A 19,196-nucleotide genomic window follows, 5' to 3' on the forward strand; every position below is an offset into this window, starting at 1 on the left:
AATGCCAAAGAGAACCTACATAGCAGGGGCTAACTAACTCCCAAAGGGAAACCAAACGAAGGACGCCACTGGTAGAGTTGTAACTACAAGGACATGCATGGGTCCATGTAAAATGCTTTAGAGTTCAAAGTGATGAAGGTACTGGTAGTCTGGTACATCTTGCAAATCCATGCACCTGATACATACACGACAATGACATTAGAAAAATATTGTGGGATGGCAACAATGAAACTAGGGGGAAGGTGTGCATTTAGAGACCGAACAACTGCAGTTAAAAGCATAGTTTTAAATAGCCGGCTATAGCTCCGTTATAGCCCGCTATAGCCTTTTCAGCAGGGTGCCGCTAAATGGTCGCCTTCATGAATAGCCCGCTATAGCTCCGCTATAGCTGATTTGGAGGCCCGCCGCTATTTTCCATAGCCCGCTATTTAAAACATTGTACCAATGAAGCAACAGGAGTATTAACTTCCATTTCAGCAACAAGAGAATCACCTTGATATCAACAGCAGGTTGGATATAGAGGGCTTCCGTACCACCAGGAAGATCTGCGAAGGTGTAGTCGAGCAGAAACCAGCCGTACCGCCTCATCAAGGAAGGTACATCTAGCTCCAAGCCTGCCGCTGCTGCAGAAGAGCAGGCCAGCCTTGCCAGCGCAGAAATGTTTGGCATCAATGAAGCAAGGCTTGCCGCTGTCGAGGAGGGGAAACCCAAGGTGGATCTCGTTCAGCTGGTCACCAGCGGAAAGGAGAACCTTGGCGTGATCGCGGTGTGGGGAACCGGTGGTGATCTTGGCAAGGCAAACGAGATCAGGAAGGTCTATGATAACAAACAAGTGTTTGACCGGTTTGGATGCCGTGCTTGGGTTAGCACTAGTGCAGAACCGGGCAATAGCACCGGTTCGTAAGGCCCTTTAGTGCCGGTTCAGGAACCGGCACTAAAGGTTCGGCACTAAAGCCCCCCCCCCCCCCCTTTAGTACCGGTTCAACACGAACCGGTGCTAAAGGGGAACCACGTGGCACGAGCCAGCTCCGGGGGCCGGGAGCCCTTTAGTACCGGTTGGTAATACCAACCGGTACTAAGTGGTTGTGGGTTTTTTGGTTTTATGATTTCTTTTTCATTTAATTTTGTGTTTTTCATTTTAATTCTTTTTCGTTTGCTGGTATTTTACGGTACTACACATTGTACACGTTATGCATATATATATATATATATATATATAAATAGAATTTCTAGTAGAACAATCATATATATATCATCAATGTCTCACAAACCATATTAATTCACACATACACACATGTATAGCTATATACAATTTCTCCTACATATGCATGTTGCCTTCGGAGCCAGTGGCATTAGCCTAATTGGTGCCTTCAGAGCACGATGACAATTGGAAGCGGTTCATGGGGGCGTAGCGGGTAATAGTATTCTCCCTTCGGATTTATGACCTGGTCGAGCAAAAATCCCGTTATTTTCTCTTGAAGTGCTTCTACGCGCTCCGTTGGTAGGAGCTTGTCCCGCACCTCTTTGAACTGTTAAGAAGGAGATCAATATGCATGTGTATTAGTTGTGTGACTAGATATCGATAATGGTGTAAAAATTGTGAATAGTGTTCTGACAAGCGTACCCATTCCTGTCTTTGAGATCTGCTCCTTTCGGACGCCATCATGCGAATGTTCTCGCAAACGTATAATGCACACAGATCAGTCCCCTGCGCCTGCTTCAGGGCCTTTATTACGAGAATGGAATTTAATTTGATCAAATAATAATTAATCAAGCATGATAATTAAAGAGATGGCAGCTAGCTAGCTAGCTAGTACTACTTAATTACTTACCTTGGATCGAAACCATTTCAGCTTTGGTTTCCATTCGCCTTCCGTGACGCTGATGAACCTTGCCCAAGCCCTGCCCGCCGACAAAGAAAATGAATAAAGGGGTTATTAAATAGTTCATATCATGAAATGACGAATTACTAAATAGGCCGAGATATATAGTTAATAATGATTGAAATTACCTGTTGACTATCCCAAACAAGATGTTATAGTCACTTTGTTTTTTAAGTAGCGAGTCCAGTATTTCAACTGTTCCGGCGTCAACTTTAATGATACACAAGATCCAGTGAAATCTGCATGCACACACATTTGCATGTCTTAATTAAGTGGGCATATGTAAGCAAAAACATGTAGCTAGCTAGCTAGTAGGCAAAAACAGAGAATTTGTAGTACAAGAAAGTGTGACTCACTGGAAGTTGTAAGGAAGTAGTATATCTTCATTGTATTTGAGGAGCTTCAAGAACTCTAGCATGCTGTCCTCCACCTCTTTTTCTTGATGCTTGTTCATTTTCCATGTGTATTCATTAATGGTGTTTGGGTCAATGAACCCAATGCCATAGCGTCCACCTTTTCTCATTTCATACATCTTCATCCTGCATAATACCACAGAAAAGAATATAGTGAGGATAATTACAGGTAATGATTGATCAAAAGGATCACTACAGCTAGCTTGAGACTTAAATTACAGAAAGAAATCACTTACAGACAATAGCAACTGACGATAGATTTGTCTAGTGCGTCTTGATTGTATAACTGAAACAGTTCAGGATACTCAACGGCCACAGCTTTCTCATGGTAGTACTCATCCTTCTTGACATTCACCATGAGGGACTCTCGATTGGATCTCTTGGTAATGTCCATGTACCATTGATGCAATTCATACATTCTCGTTGGAAGCTTGTTGACATCTTCTGGCTCGACCAAAGGTTGGCCCCGGACATATTTCCGTTTTATTTCCTCCTCTGTAATCCCAGGCATGTCCTCGATCTCGAGGAGTTGTCCAACAGTGATCTTGAGTTCTTCAGCCTGCATTATATGCTCCTGGGTTATTACCACATCGCCCACCTCGGGAACGTAAACTGTTTCGCCACAATAATATTGGGCGCGTGTACTGTCACGTGTTGTTGGTGGCACAACAAGCGGGGGGATCGATTGCGCCGCCTGTTTTCCCAGCTGGGCAACGGTTTTCCCGCATTTTTTGACAGCTGCTTGTTGTTTGCTCGAGCTCGAGCTCGCCTCCTTCTGTAGACGTCGTCGATGAAACTTCCTGATGTGGCGCTCATAGTCTGTGTCAACAGGCTTAGGAGCTGGTGGTTGAGCCATACGAATGAAGTGGTCAACTACTTCCACAGGCACTTTCTCCCTTGGCGGCGGTGGCGGTTTCGGTCCAAAATGGGCGTCGAGTTCTGCCTGCACTATGGCATTGGTTTGCTCCTCGGTCCTGTCGTAAGCCCTCACAGGAAGAGGAGTAGTGAGGTTTGGACCATATTTATATCGCTTGCCTCCGCATGTACTTCCTGTACTATGACCTCGACTCGTACCGCTACGCACCATAGCTGCGGGGTGCCTCTTCTGCGATTGCTGAGGCGGCGGAGACGGCTGACGGGGCTGAGTTGGACGAGGAGGAGTGGCCTGAAGCTGTGCCGGACTTGCAGTGGCCTGAGGTTGTGCCGGACTTGGAGGAGGAGTGGACGTCTGACGCTGTGTCGGACTTGGAGGAGGAGTGGCCTGACACTTTGCTGGACTTGGAGGAGGAGGAGTGGCCTCACGCGTTGGTGGACTTGGAGGAGTGGGAGTCTGCTGACTCGGTGGCGGACTTCGACGAGGAGTCGGGTGACGCGGTGTCGGTGGCCTTCGAAAGATGATGCAATCCTTTCTCCATAGGATGACACGATGTATGGCCTCTCCCAATGTGTGCTCGTCGTCACCTCCAGGAATGTCAAGCTGTAGCTCCGAATATGGGTCCACCACCTCATCAACCAAGACACGAGCATAGCCCGCTGGAATCGGGTTGCAATGGAAGGTTGCCTCGGGGGAATTTGAAAAAGCAACGGCGTCCGCCACCTTCATGGATATGTTCTTCATTTTGAAGTGTAGCTCGCAGTTAGTGTTCTCCGTGATGTCATCCACGGGGTATCTATCCAGCACTACTGCGTCGCCCGGGGTAGAACCCACGCTGCTTCTCGGCATGGATGGGGCGGTGGTATCCAATGCTGGATCATCCGCTAGCTACTGCAGCTGCTGAGACCCCCTTTGCTGGCTAAGTGAGTCGATCTGCTCCTACTGCCGCTGGAATTTAGCTGCCAATTCCGCTTGACTTGCTTCTAGGCCTTGAAGGCATTCATAGTCCCGCTTCCTCTGCTCCTCCTCCATCTTCCTCTTCTTCTCCTCCGCAATCTTCTTTCTCGCACGGGTTCTGTAGTCGGCGTTCCAGTCCGAAAACCCCTCATACCGCGGAAGAGCGCCCTTGCCTCGTGTTCTTCCCGGGTGTTCAGGATTTCCCAGGGCACGCATAAGCTCGTCGTTCTCTCTGTTGGGCTGGAACACCCCCGATCGAGCATCTTCTATTGCAACAAGTAGCACATCGTCGGCTCCGTTCAGACATGCCTTCGTCGAAACATTGCCTGTCTTCGGGTCCAACTCCCCCCATGCGCATAGAACCAAGTCCTGCACCTGGGGGGCCAGCTCTTAGTAACCGGAGTGACACTTGCATCCTCCATCTCTTTCTCAGACTTATCCCACTTAGGCATTGCCACCGCGTAGCCACCTGGCCCCAGCTTATGGAACTTATCCTTTTTTTCGGCATTCTTCTTGTTTATTCTCAACCGTTCCTTAGCTAATTCTGAATCCTTGAATTTCACGAAATCGTCCCAATGAGCACTTTGATTCTCTAGTATCCCCACGAATACTGGAGTCTTCCTTCCTCCCTTGACGTACTTCTCCCACGTCATTCTCTTGTGGTTCTTGAATGCAACCGCCATCTTCCTAAAAGCAGCGTCCTTGACTTTCCGCACATCTGCTTCTATGATATTATCTGGTAGGGTGAAATGTTCCATGAGAGTATCCCAAAGCAGTTTTTTTATTCTCGTCGACAAAAGTAACATCTGGACGTGGCTTTGCTGGCTTTCTCCATTCTTGAAGGGAGATCGGGAGTTGGTCCTTCACAAGAACTCCGCACTGACGAACGAACTTGTCCGCAATCTTCTTAGGTGCTAATGGTTCGCCATTAGGTTTGAATGACTCGATATTGTACTTTACGCCCTCCTTCAACTTTTTGTTAGGGCCTCGTTTCGTCCTTGTGCCTGAAGATTTGCTCGATCCGGATGGCTGAAAGAAGAAAGATCGATTTGTTAATATATCTTCAACTCATTTAAACATGCGATGATCACCAGATTCCTGCTTATAAATATATATACCTCGCCGGTGTTTGTTGTTTCAGGATCAACATGTTCTTCGTCGTAGTTCATGACTTCATCTTCTCGGTCGTCGCGATCGAATATCATATCACCCTCTCCGGTGTTGTTTAGAAATTCGGAGCCATCAAAATCTTCTTCATTCTGATCATCATCTGGCCCGCGTATGATATCGAACATGGTTTGTTCTCTCTCTCTGTCAGTATTGTCCGCCATAGCTTTTATTTAACTATGCCAAAAGAAATATAAAACAATTTAGTATAATCTCGAATAATAGATATAATCTCGAATACAACGTCTCGAATAATAGATATAATCTCGAATACATCGTCTCGAATAATAGATATAATCTCGAATACACCGTCTCGAATAATAGATTTAATCTCGAATACGTCGTCTCGAATAATAGATATAATCTCGAATACATCGTCTCAAATAATATATATAATCTCGAATAAATCATCTCGAATATTATATATCGAATACATCACTAGCTAGCTAGCTAGCTAATAAAGATCGAATACTAGAGAGTAATCTAAGCGGTGGACAACCAAAGTGAAGGAACCATCACTGGATCATAGCTCGAGTGATCTCCCCAAAGAACCTGCCAGGTATTGGAGAACCTGACGTCCATAGCAGCCATGTAGCGATGGACGTGCTCGTCCTCCTCCCTGACACGGCGACGTACCACCTCCGGCGGGGCCGGCTCCCTCCGCACCGAAAGTGTCCCACGCGAATGCCACCAAAGGAGATGAGGGTCGACGACGGGACCCGAGGCCGGGTTCCTCACCAAGCGTCGCGCCCCTGAAGGTAGCACCTCCCAGTGCCAGCCCGGCGGAGCCCAGTCCCGGACATGGGTCCTCTGAAGCAGGACGTCGTCGCGAACGGGTCGACGGCGAGGATGCGGGCCGGGCATCGTCGACAACAAATACTATATGCAAATGTAACACTAATTATGCTATCATCATTGCATATGTCAAAATTCTATATGCTATTTCATACTAATTAAGCATCTAACACTAAAAACAGAAAAAAACAACTTCTATACATCCATTAAAAACAGAAAAACAACATTATATAGAAAAATTCCATACTAATTAAACACTAATTATATCCATCTAACATGCATTTATACATATATACTAGTGAAAAAATAATAATCTGAAAAATCTAAACTAATTAAACATACAAATTAAAATACGTATATACTAATTAACTTAAGGAAATGTGCGTGTGTTCATCATGCATGCTTGTGTGTGTGTATGGGGTCGGGGGGGCGGCGCCCATGGTGGCCACCGGGGGCGAGGGAGAGGGGTTAGAGGGGGAGAGCTCACAGCAGGGCGACGGCGACGGCGAGGCAATGGCCCGGGGCGGCGACGAGCCGGGGCGTGACGGGGCGGCGACGCGGGGACGGCGCGACGGGGACGGGGGCGGCGACGGCGACGGGGGCGGCGACGGGGATGAGGGCGGCGACGAGGATGGGGGCGGCGACGGCAACGGCGCGCGACGGGGGCGGCGTAGGACGGGGGCGGCAACGGCGTCGATCGATCAATCGGGAAGAAACAGAGGGGGGAGAATGAAATTTTTCGAAGTGCTGTATATATAGAAGGCACCTTTAGTACCGGTTGGAGCCACCAACCGGTACTAAAGGCCTGTTTTGGCCAGGCCAAGCAGCGGGAAGGGCAGGCCTTTAGTACCGGGTGGTGGCTCCAACTGGTACTAAAGACCCCCCCTTTAGTATCGGTTGTTGCCACGACCCGGTACTAAAGGGGGTGCGCTGCCAGGCGAGGGGCGCAGAAGTTTAGTCCCACCTCGCTAGCTGAAGGGCGCTCACACCTGCTTATAAGCCCCGCCGCCGCTGCTGTCTCGAGCTCCTCTCTAAAGCAGGCCTTCTGGGCCTACCTCTGCTACTCTGCCCTGTGGGGCCTATTGGGCTTGCGGGCCTGCATCCTGGCCCAACAACAGGTTGGGTTTCTAATCGTATGCAGGCCGCTGTGGCCCGGTAGGTGGGCTTTTTTCATTTAGTTTTTTCTTTTCTGCTTTATTTATTTTGTTTTATTTATTTTTAGTTGTTTTTTGTTGTATTTAGAGTTTCTTTGTGAATATTTTTGATAGTTTTTAGAAACTTTCAGTTAGTGCCGGTAGTTTTTAAATTTGAATAGTTTAAATTTTGAATTATTTGAAATTTCTGTAAATCACTAGTTTGTGAATAACTTAACTTTAAAAATACATTTTTCAGTGATTCTTTTTTCTTATGTTTAATATTAGTGTGTTTTATCATTATATTCAATTTGGTAATGCTTAAGTTATTTAAAAAATGAAATGCCTTTGTAACGGATGAGTTTTCGTCCGAAACCCTGATACTTCGAAACAGATTGTCCATTTTGTACACGAAGTGCATCCAGTTTTTGCGGTAACCCTCTCTACTTTTTTGCACATGCTATGTGGGTGAAATTATGATACCATGCCAACTTTCATCCTTTTCTGAGTTCATTTGAAATGCTTTTCAATTTCAGGGTCATTTAGCTGAAAAAATCAGTAAATGCATGAAAGAATTTGCTTGCACATAAAATTTCTTCGCGTTTCAAATGCCAAAACACATAACTAGCTACCCTAACTATTACAGAGATTCCCTCCTGGGTGTGAAACACAGAAGAAAGTGATGATAGTTAAGCCGATCACATCCCAGATCTTTGGGTGTGAAACTTTTTCTTCGCGTGTGTCCCTTTGCGTCGTAGCCATGGAAAATCTTCATCATTTAACGGGATGCTCGGGTCAATATTCACTGTGAATGGAGCAATTTCATCAAACTTTTCATAATCTTCTGACTTGTCTGTCTTGTCATCCACTCCCACGATGTTTCTCTTCCCAGAAAGAACTATGTGCCGCTTTGGCTCATCGTACGATGCATTCACTTCCTTATCTTTTCTTTTTCTTGGCTTGGTAGACATGTCCTTCACATAGAAAACCTGTGCCACATCATTGGCTAGGACGAATGGTTCGTCTGCATACGCAAGATTGTTGAGATCCACTGTTGTCATTCTGTACTGCGGGTCTTCCGTTACCCCGCCTCGTGTCATATTGACCCATTTGCACCGAAACAAAGGGACCTTCAAACCACATCGATAGTCAAGTTCCCATATGTCCTGTATATAACCATAATATGCTTCCTTTCCCGTCTTGGTTTCTGCATCAAAGCGGACACCACTGTTTTGGTTAGTGCTCTTCTTATCTTGGGCGATCATGTAAAATGTATTACCATTTATCTCGTACCCTTTGAAAGTCATTATATTCGAAGATGGTAACTGGGACAGCAAGTACAGGTCATCTTCAATAGAGGTGTCATGCATGGTACGTGCTTGCAACCAGCTGGCGAAACTCCTGGTTTGTTCACGTGTAATCCAGTCATCAGACCGCTCCGGGTGTTTGGAGCGTAGCAAATTCTTGTGTTCATCCATATACGGAGCCACCAAGGCGGAATTCTGTAGAACTGTGTAGTGTGCTTCAGTGAGAGAATGTCCGTCCATACATATTATTTGTTCCCCTCCTAGCGTGCCTTTTCCATCCAGTCTGCCCTTATGCCGCAATTCAGGAACACCAATCGGCTTAAGGTCAGGAATAAAGTCAATACAAAACTCAATGACCTCCTCATTTTGACGGCCCTTAGAGATGCTTCCTTCTGGCCTAGCACGGTTATGAACATATTTCTTTAAGACTCCCATGAACCTCTCAAAGGGGAACATATTATGTAGAAATACAGGACCCAAAACGTTAATCTCTTCGCATAGGTGAATTAGGACGTGCGTCATGATGTTGAAGAAGGATGGTGGGAACACCAACTCGAAACTGACAAGACATTGCACCAAATCATTCTGTAACCTTGGTATGATTTCTGGATCGATTACCTTCTGAGAGATTGCATTGAGAAATGCACATAGCTTCACAATGGCTAATCGAACGTTTTCCGGTAGAAGCCCCCTCAATGCAACCGGAAGCAGTTGCGTCATAATCACGTGGCAGTCATGAGACTTTAGGTTCTGGAACTTTTTCTCTGCCATGTTTATTATTCCCTTTATATTCGACGAGAAGCTAGACGGTACCTTAATACTGAGCAGGCATTCAAAGAAGATTTCCTTCTCTTCTTTGGTAAGAGCGTAGCTTGCATGACCCTGATGTATGCCGTCTTTTCCGTGCATACGTTGCTGGTCCTCCCGTGCCTCAGGTGTATCTTTTGTCTTCCCATACACGCCCAAGAAGCCAAGCAGGATCACACAAAGATTCTTCGTCACGTGCATCACGTCGATTGCGGAGCGGACCTCGAGGTCTTTCCAATAGGGCAGGTCCCAAAATATAGATTTCTTCTTCCACATGGGTGCGCGTCCGTCAGCGTCATTCGGAACAGGTTGTCCACCAGGACCCTTTCCAAAGACCACCTTCAAATCCTTGACCATATCATGTATATCAGCACCAGTACGGTGGCGAGGCTTCGTCCGGTGATCCGCCTCACCTTTGAAATGATTGCCTTTCTTTCTTACGGGATGCCTGCTCGGAAGAAATCGACGATGTCCCAGGTACACATTCTTATTAGCCAAATATATACTATCGGTATCGTCCAAATAGTGCGTGCATGCGCGGTATCCCTTGTTTGTCTGTCCTGAAAGGTTACTGAGAGCAGGCCAATCATTGATGGTCACGAACAGCAACGCCTTTAGGTCAAATTCTTCCCCCATGTGCTCATCCCACGCACGTACACCTGTTCCATTCCACAGTTGTAAGAGTTCTTCAACTAATGGCCTTAGGTACACATCAATGTCGTTGCCGGGTTGCTTAGGGCCTTGGATGAGCACTGGCATCATAATGAACTTCCGCTTCATGCACAACCAAGGAGGAAGATTATACAAACATAGAGTCACAGGCCAGGTGCTATGCTTGCTGCTCTGCTCCCCAAAAGGATTAATGCCGTCTGCGCTTAGACCAAACCATACGCTCCTTGCGTCATCTGCAAACTCCTTCCCGTACTTTCTTTCGATTTTTCTCCACTGCGACCCGTCAGCGGGTACTCTCAACTTTTCGTCTTTCTTACGGTCTTCTCTGTGCCATCGCATCGCCTTGGCATGCTCTTTGTTTTGGAACAAACGTTTCAACCGTGGTATTATAGGAGCATACCACATCACCTTGGCAGGAATCTTCTTCCTGAGGCGCCGGTCCTCGACATCACCAGGGTCATCGCGGCTGATCTTATAGCGCAATGCACCACATACCGGGCAAGCGTTCAAATCCTCGTACTCACCGCGGTAGAGGATGCAATCATTAGGGCATGCATGTATCTTCTGCACCTCTAACCCTAGAGGGCAGACAGCCTTCTTTGCTTCGTACGTACTCTCGGCCAATTCGTTGTCCTTTGGAAGCATATCCTTTATCATTACCAGCAACTTTCCAAATCCCTTGTCAGATACACCATTCTCTGCCTTCCATTGCAGCAATTCCAGTGTGGTGCCCAGCTTTTTCTTGTCACCTACGCAATTTGGGTACAACAATTTTTTGTGATCCTCTAACATGCGCTGCAACTTCTTCTTCTCCAAATCACTTGCGTAGTTTCTCTTTGCATCGGCAATGGCCCGACCTAGATCATCAACGGGCTCATCTGATGCCTCTTCTTCAGCTTCTTCCCGCATTGTCGACTCAGCTTCTTCCCGCATTACCGGCTCAGCTTCTTCCCCCATTGTTGTATCATCGTATTCAGGGAACCCATGGCCAGGATAGCTGTCGTCGTCCTCTTCTTCTTCATTGTCTTCCATCATAACCCCTCTTTCTCCGTGCTTGGTCCAAACATTATAATGGGGCATGAAACCGGACTTAAACAGGTGGACGTGAATGGTTCTTGACGTAGAGTAATTGTGACCATTCTTACAGCGAGCACATGGAGAAGGTATAAAACCATCCGCCCGCTTGTTTGCCTCAGCCGCAAGCAGAAAAGTATGCACGCCCTCAACGAACTGGGGAGAGCATCGGTCATCGTACATCCATTGCCGGCTCATCTTCATTACACAACACCGAATAGACCAAATTAATACAAGTTCATACATAAAGTTCATACAACACTTAAATGCAACAAACAAATAACTCTCTAGCTAAAGCATTTAAATGCAACAACAAATACGATCAAGATCGCAACTAAGGTAACAATGGATCCAACAGCATAATGATACCAAGCCTCACTATCGATGGCATATTTTCTAATCTTTCTAATCTTCAAGCGCATTTTCTCCATCTTGATCTTGTGATTATCGACGACATCGGCAACATGCAACTCCAATTCCATCTTCTCCCCCTCAATTCTTTTCAATTTTTCTTTCAAGTACTCCTTTTCTCTTTCAACTAAATTTAACCTCTCGGCAATAGGGTCGGTTGGAATTTCCGGTTCACATACCTCGTAGAAAAAATTTCTATGTCAACTTGATGGGCATAATTTGTCATAAACACGAAATGCAACTAGTTTTAAAAGAGAATATACATACCACATCCGAATCATAACAAGGACTAGGGCCGACGGGGACGGATATCAAAACCATGGCACTATATGTATAACAAACAACGTACGGGTAAGATAATTATACGAGTAACTATATATCCAAATCACACAAACATCAATTTTTATATAAAATTTCATGAACAAGAGGCTCACCACAAGGTGGTGCCGGCGACGGGACGGTGCGGGCGATCGACGGTGGCTACGATGGAGATTTAGAAGGCACTAAGTAAACCACACCTACATATGCAAACTAAGTGTTATTTTTGACCTCAAATTGCATATAAATCAAATACTAGCACATATATATATCCTCCCAAATTACTAAACTCACAAATTAATCACTATATAAAGCATTGCAAGAGCTAATCTAGCAATGAGAGATGAAAGGACAAAGTTGCTAACCTTTGTGATCATTTGAATGGATGGGGGCCTTCAAATCTTGACAAATTTTGGGCAAAATGTGTGATGAGCTCGAGAGGAAGAGGGGAAGAACAGAGAGGAGAGGGGAAAGGGAAAGAACAGAGCGAGCTCGGGTGGACGAAGGGTTTATGTAGGACGACCTTTAGTACCGGTTTGTGCCAAGAACCGGTACTAAAGGGGCTGGAGGGGCCCCATTCTGACAACATCCTGCCACCACTCTCATTAGTACCGGTTCGTGGCACGAACCGGTGCTAAAGGTTCGCCACGAACCGGTACTAATGAAAGCGGCCCGGCTAGCCGTTGGAACCGGCACTAATGTATACATTAGTGCCGGCTCAAATACAAACCGGCACTAATGTGCTTCACGTTTGACCCTTTTTCTACTAGTGTAGGCTGATGCGTCCTTTTGACCCGAGAGATTTCCTTCACAGCCTTGTAAGGCAGTTCTATGAAAATTATCCAGAGGAAATCGAAAAGGCACAACAAGGGACAACTGTAGGGGGCAACGTCCTGATGAAGATGGAGAATATGGGACAAAGTGATTTGATTTATGAGTTTAATGCACATGTTACTGACAAAAGATACCTTGTTGTGATTGATGATTTGGCCACTATTGTTGAATGGGTTGCATCAAAAGTTTCTTCCCGAGAAACAAGAGAGGTAGCAGAATTATACTCTCTACACGCCGAGCAGAAATTGCAAGTTTCTGCCCTGATCAACCGCTCCAAGTAACAGAGCTTAAGCAGCTATCATCAGATCAAGCACTTTATCTCTTCCACCAGGAGGTAATACTTCATCAAGTGACCAATGTTTAATCTTATCGGTTCATGTTTTGTTAAAATCTTTGCTTGTGTACACTCTCATCACATCAAGCACTTCATCAAGTGGCAAGTGTACACTCTTATCAGTTTACATTTTTTGAAAATCTTAATAAGCTTGTGTAGCAGCTTAATGATCCTCATAAATGAAACTTATCCATATTCTTAGGTCAACATCTGCATCCAAAGGTGCTTAGTACACGAAACCTGTTAGGTTCTGCTGCAATGAAATGGAGCTCCCCTTGAATTTTCAGTTATGTGTTTAGTAAAGAATGAAACATTGAAAAATTGTTTAGAGCTGGTGCTAATATGCGGGTAGATGCTAAGGTCAACACTAATACATGGAAACTCCAGGCATAAATTTTGTGGAGCACATGTACATAAAATTTCTCATATATATGCTATATCTGTAGGGTAGGCCTGCATCAGGTGTTGTAGAGACTAGACCGAACACGGAAAAAGTTATCACTACTGAAGACAACCCAGTAACGTCCACAAGTGAAATAGAGGAACAACTGCCAGAGAGTGCCACTGGAGATACAATTAATCACTCACCTCCCGAAAGAAGTTTGATCGCTAGCGTCACAACGACAGTGGTTGAGGAAGTGTTCACTGGGCGAGAAGCAGAGCAAGATCATGTTATCAATTTTGTTGGTGTACCTCAGTGTAGGGAATGGGAGGTCTTGGGAAGACAACTCTTGTTTGAAGCAGCTACCGAAGCCAACAACTTGGTGGCTGGAAGCGTGCTTGGATCACTGCATTGCGTCCGTTCGACCCTAAAATGGTCATCAGAAGTTTAGCTTTGCAACTACTGAGTGATGTAAGAGAAGACTCTATTGGAGCAACAAAAACCAGAAAAGAAAAGAAGATCATAGCAACAATGAGACTTCAAGAATTGGTTGAAGAATTAAATCTCCTTGCGAATAAAAAGAGCCTCATTGTTCTTGATGATATATCAACCACTGCAGAATGGGATTTGGTCAGAAGTTGCTTGAAAAATGCCGGAACGGTCAGTCACCACAAGGGAAAAAATGTTGCCAAACATTGTTCAGGAGAAGACACCAACATGTATCGTCTTGAAGGTCTGAAAGATGCTGCTGCACTTGATATCTTCAAAAAGAAGGTGCTTTATTAAAAATCTGATATCTTAACTTTCTTTTTGCATGAGTCTTTTTTTGGCAGTAATCTTTTGCATGAGTTTTTTGTTAGATATGAAGGAAGACCCCCGGCCTCTGCATGTAGATCATGCATGCAGCCACTTTATTAATTATTCACACAAATCCTTACAAAGTCATGCAACAGTAAGACTGAAGCCACTGTCTAGGCAACAAAAGTGTCGCCACTCCTATCCAATTAATGAAGGGATGCTGATAGTCTGGGCCTAGTACCAGAAAAACCTCGCAACCAAAGCTAACATCTAAGGCCTGAGGTCCCAACCAGGACGCCTGCGGGGTATGTGGCACCTACCAGTCCGACGGTCTCCTCAACCAGGACGCCTGAGGCCGCCGCAGCCACCTGCCACCAATCCATCCTCAGTGTTGTATGGTTGCATCTAACTTGCCCGGCCTAGCTGCCGTCGACGCCACCACGACGCTAAAAAACGCCACCATCTTGTGCGAGTCCATCTCCGCGCATCGGGCGCCGAATCTCCAGTGCGCCACGCCGCTGAGATCCACCACCATAAATGGGCAAGATGAAGCACCGCTCTTCCTCTTGTCCCCTCCAGCCAGCACTTGCTCCAAAATGATGCCCCCAGGAGGGAGAACGATACCGAAAGCTGTCATCGTCAGATCTGGTAGACCCAGATCTAGGGTTTCCCCAGGAACATCCGGATCAGGTTGACGTGACCTGCAGCGACGATGTCTCGAGAAGGGAACGACGTCCGAGACGCCGCCATCGTCCACCAAGACCGCAGTCAGGCGCGATTTTCACCGAAAGCCACGTCGTCCCGATCTCTCTCGGCTGGTTGGAACCGAGCGGAGCCTCGCCACGAAGACGTACGCCGCCATCGGTACTCCGGCGGAGATTCGTCATCTCCTCACCGGTCCCTCCACGCGCCGCCGGTCGGCGCAAGGCCACCCTGCGGCAGATCCGATCGGGACGTTGGATCCGCAGCCACCGCCGTCACCATCTCCGCACAGATCAGCCAACCCCGCCGGATGGGACGCTACCACCGCCGCCGTCCATCTCAGGGCCGCCGCTCCGCCGGCCATGGAACTGCGGCCACCGTCGCGTGGCATAGGGTCGCCGCCCTAGCCGCCGCCCTCGGACTCCCACGAGAGGTGCCGCCCCTACCACCTCAGATGGGATCCCACAACCTCCGCCTGCCCAGGTGCCTTTGGCGCCGGGCCCGCCGCCACTGCGGCCCACGCCGGCGGCAGCGGCGGCAGGAGGAGGCGCGAGGGGTGGCCTGCGGCGCTAGGGTTGGGGGGGCCCTGGCGTCGCCCAGGGGAGGCGACGCGAGGGGAGAGGAGGGACTTTTGCATCGAGACATAAGATTGAGACTTTGTCATCAGACAATATTATTTAGAGTTTTTTAAGATGTCTCAAACACATTTCTTATCATTCTTTTGTCATTTGCATCGAGACATAAGATTGAGATTACTAGACTTACACTCCATAACTCCATTTTGGATCGAGGTAGATTCCGATATATCCTATTACTGAGTGGTCAGCTATCTGCTGATATTTTACAATAAGCAAATACACATGTGCTTTTATTGTGGAAGGAAGACGGTGAAATGTGAGAGGCAACATTAAATGTATTGATAAAGAAGAGCATGCAATAGACTCTATTCGGGTTCTTCTCTACAACACTGCTGAAAAAAAGCACATAATATCACAGCTCAACAACCACAAACTGAGCTTATTAGGCATAGGACTTCTTTCAAAAGCCACATACTGAAGCAAGACTGAAAAAAGCAGTTTTTTTTATCTCAAACGGTTATTCTTTAATCCAAGTACTTGACAATATTTAGTTATATTTATGTTAGGTGTTTAAGAACAAGAGAGGAGAGGTTAATTTGGACCTTCATATGGAGGAACAAGCAAAACTTATCTTAAAGAAGTGTGATGGACTTCCCCTTGCAATATCAACTATAGGTGGATTCCTAGCCACAAGGCCTAAAACTGCTATTGAATGGAGGAAGATGCATGGCCGTATTAGTGCTGAGTTGGAGATCAACCCAGAGCTTAGGACTATAAAGACAGTCCTTATGAGGAGCTATGATGGCTTACTCTACCACCTCAAGTTGTGTTTCTTATACATGTCCATATTCCCAGAAGACTACATCATTAAGCGCAAGCGTTTGGTGAGGAGATGGATCGCAGAGGGTTATTGCAAGGAGATGCATGGCATGACAGCAGAAGAAATTGGCGACAACTACTTTGATGAACTTTTGGACAGGAGTATGATTCTGCCAAGAGAAGGTGTAAACCATCATAGTGGGAAAAATAATTCTTGTCAGCTTCATGATATCATTCGTGAAATATGCATCTCCAAGGCTAGGGAGGAGAACCTTGTTTTTACACTTGAAGAAGGATGTTGTTTGAGCAGTATACGAGGTCCAATACGGCATCTTGCCATTAGCAGCAATTGGAAAAGAGATACAGATGTGTTTGATATGCTGGACTTGTCACATGTGAGATCACTGACTGTGTACGGAGAGTGGAGACCGTATTTCATCTCTGAGAAGATGAGGTTCCTCCGAGTGCTCGATTTGGAGGACACATTACGGTTCACAAATCACAACCTTGATGGAATTGGGAAGTTCTATCACCTCAGATACCTCTCTATACGGAATGGTGCTTATATTTGGTATCTTCCTAATTCTATTGGGAATTTGAGCTACCTCCAAACATTGGATATCAAAGGCACACATATATAAGAACTGCCAAGAACCAAAACCGAGCTTCGCAAGCTACAACCTCCGTACAACTGGTCGTTATATTCGCGCAGCGAACGAACATGACACGTTTGATTACCGGTTAGTGGAGAGGTCCATGGAATGCGAACTTTTGGTGTTCCAGCAGGCCATTTTTTTGCTATCTCTAGTCAAATCATTTTGGAGTGCACAACGTGCAGAACTTGGCTTGAACATGCACGATATGTTCAACGTGCACCGTTCTCTCTGGGTGCGTTTACAACATATATGTACAGAAGGTGTTAAAGCTCCAAGAGGGACTGGAAAATTGACGTCCCTGCTAACACTGGGTGTTGTCAATGTTACAAGGGGGCATGAAAAGGTCATAAAGGACCCCAGCTGTGTAAGCTAGATGTGTGTTTCACGTTTATCAACAAGAAAAACATGAAGAAGTTCTGGTCTGCCATTGCTGCTCACAACCAACTACGTTCTTTGACAGTGCATGGAAATTTCATGCAAAAAGAATCCATAGATGGTTGTTTGGGAGGTGATTTGTTGCCACCAAAACACCTTGAGAGCCTCACGTTGTTTGTCCCCCTAGACAGAGTGCCGCATTGGATGCATCACCTACAGAGTCTATCAAAGTTGGACCTAGAGCGCAGCAGATTGGACAAAACTGATGACATACAAGTCCTCGGGGGTCTACCAAACCTTGCAGTTTTACGATTGGGGTATTAGGCAATTGACGTGGATGATCTGCATTTCCCGAGCCTGCTGGTGCTTGAGTTTTTCGTCCTGTTCAATCTCAACGTTTTGAGGTTTGGAAAGGACGCAATGCCTAAGCTCGAGCTGCTACAAACTTACGAATACATGGAAATGAAGGGGCTACAATTTCTCAGGAACCTCAAGGAAATTCGGATGGATGGTGAAGGCATCAATATGATGAAGATACAGTTAGAGAACCAGTATGCGGAGCATCCAAATCTCAAGAACATCAGCCTGAAGCTAATGTATTCTGGCTGTGTTGATCATGTCCTTAGTGCTCGGGCCCTCTCCTTGTAGCCTTATTTGCCTTAATTACCCTTCTTCTCCTTGTAATCTGTTGCTTGGATTCATCGATGTGTGCTGTTCATGTCTGCATCTCCTCTAAGCTGGTTATGTGTATGTGTGCTTGATCAGTTATCCTCTAAACTCTAGTACTCCATCCATTTGTGTCCGAATGATGTTTCAGAAATTGAAATTGTACCCAATGTGTATCTTTGGCTGTTACTTCTTGTACCGCATCATCATCTGGACATATTGCGAGAAATTGATAAAGTTCTCGCGAGAATGTGTCTTGTAATAGGTCATGCAGTTTTGTACCATGATGTTACAGATTTGATGGACTCGCGTGACAATATGACAAACACGGAAGAGCAACATACTTGACGCGATGACACGGTGGAATATGGAGAGGTAGAATTTGTTAAGCACATAGGCAGGCAACGAGGTTCTCTTCGAGAAGCTGCTGGATCTCTTTTGGTAGTGTGCGTGCCTCACACACATGAAGGAGGAAGCAGAGACGCAAGTGATGTGCACCAAGGGTCTGACTTGGTGGATTGATCCAGACAAGCCAATCTCGGCAAGAGCTATTAAACTTGTCAGGTGCTCTGTCTTCAAACTGGAAAAGGATCATGTCCAAATTTGAGCTTGTTTGCTCTGTTTTCAAACTGAAAAAAGATCCTGTCTACAAACCTCGGGAGTCTACCAAATCTCGCAGGCAATTATAATGAATCAGCTGCATTTCCTGGGCTCATCTTTCCTGAGCCTCGTGGCGCCGAGATTTGCCTCTGGCCCTGGGATAGCAATCCCGAACTTTTGAGGTTTGAAAAGGACGCACTGCCTAAGTTCGAGCTGCTACAAACTGACAAATAAATACCTGGAGATGATTAACGGGCTATGGTTACTCATGAACCTCAAGGAGATTCACGGGAACTCTGTTGTGCCTCACGTTCATGCACACCAGCAGGTCAACACAGCTGGAGCAGGAGACGCTACGAAGCAACCGTGAGGGAGCTCCATGGCCAGTCTTGTATGTACAAGCCAATCTTGGCATGAGCTGTTCAAAATTCTCAGGAACAGATGGGCCAACCAAGCGTGTTAACCAGTGCCTCGATATAAACAGCGTTCACTCTTTTATTTTCTGTATGCAGGGGACTCATAGACTTCCGGCCATGGAGCTTTGGTACAACTCGAGTTTCCACTTTTCTATAGGTTTTGCTCTGCCTCGCCTTGTCCAGACTTTGTCTTTATCATATTTGTATCCAAAAAGATAAGTGAAT

General features: G+C 46.1%; 1 pseudogene; it reads left to right on the forward strand.

Moving 5' to 3' along the window:
* Nucleotides 1-132: 132 nt before the first annotated feature.
* On the forward strand, nucleotides 133-17,937 carry LOC125525384 (disease resistance protein Pik-2-like; annotated as a pseudogene).
* Nucleotides 17,938-19,196: the final 1,259 nt, after the last annotated feature.

The sequence above is a fragment of the Triticum urartu genome, chromosome 7A (genome assembly GCF_056163025.1).
Source record: "Triticum urartu cultivar PI428250 chromosome 7A, HENAU_Tu73, whole genome shotgun sequence".
Lineage (NCBI taxonomy): Eukaryota > Viridiplantae > Streptophyta > Magnoliopsida > Poales > Poaceae > Triticum > Triticum urartu.